Below are 823 nucleotides of genomic sequence, written 5' to 3' on the forward strand. Positions count from 1 at the left end.
GTGGTCATCCGATTTTCTTTGAAACGGGATCGTGCGAGCGGGATGTAAAGTGCGAGGTGGGAGGAGGACGAAAAAAACCCGACGAAGGTGGGAGGTGGGACGAAAAAAAGCCAGAACGAAGACTACCAACTGCTCCATTAGGAGTAGAGATATGCTCTAGTAGAGAGCAAACAATGGCACTTCACTATGGAGCAAACGATAGTTGCATGAACCAGTCGGTCATGTGGCCATAGTTTACGATGCGTTTAAAGAAAGGCATATTTATGATGAAAAAAATTGACAGGAAGGCATATTTATGATTAAGTGTGTATGTTTCAGAAAAAATACTCAACATGACATATGTAGAAACAAAGAAGGTGGAAATTACTTGAAGTGAAGGTATTTACCAAAAAGAAGGACTGGAGGCAATGCATCACCTCACGGCACGTTCGCCTTACTTGGAAACATCTGTAGCCATCATCAACAAATCCGCATCCTTGTAGTCTTTGGAAGTCCGCTGATAGGATGTGGAGCATGTGATGCAACTTCTGCTTCATGCCCGCATGTGATGCAACTTCTGCTTCATGCCCACAACTGTGAGGTGTGATCTCGAAATAAAAAGACTAATCGGAATAAATATTAGTTTTAGTGCGTACCTCTCATGAGTACATCAACATGATTGTACCACGTTACATATCGATGCACTTATATGATGACCTAAAATATAATGATAGTGGCAAATTAGATCAGTCGGTCGCTCAAAGTTTCTGAAATATAGTTACAACTTTCTGAAATACAACAATTCTAGCCTTTTTGTTCAAGCAATTTCATAGTTGATTCATAG

At 40.6% G+C, this 823-nt stretch overlaps 1 long non-coding RNA gene across 6 annotated transcripts in view; it reads right to left on the reverse strand.

Annotated features, from left to right (window-relative positions):
* Positions 1–823, reverse strand: part of LOC119276765 — a 12,328-nt gene that overhangs the window by 10,167 nt on the left and 1,338 nt on the right. For all 6 annotated transcript variants that reach the window (XR_005136799.1, XR_005136798.1, XR_005136795.1 and 3 more), the window contains 2 exons: positions 636–696; positions 387–556 (listed from right to left, as the gene is read on the reverse strand). This is a non-coding gene — a long non-coding RNA (uncharacterized LOC119276765). The remainder of the gene's footprint in view (positions 1–386; positions 557–635; positions 697–823) is intronic.

Source organism: Triticum dicoccoides, chromosome 3B (genome assembly GCF_002162155.2).
Source record: "Triticum dicoccoides isolate Atlit2015 ecotype Zavitan chromosome 3B, WEW_v2.0, whole genome shotgun sequence".
NCBI lineage: Eukaryota > Viridiplantae > Streptophyta > Magnoliopsida > Poales > Poaceae > Triticum > Triticum dicoccoides.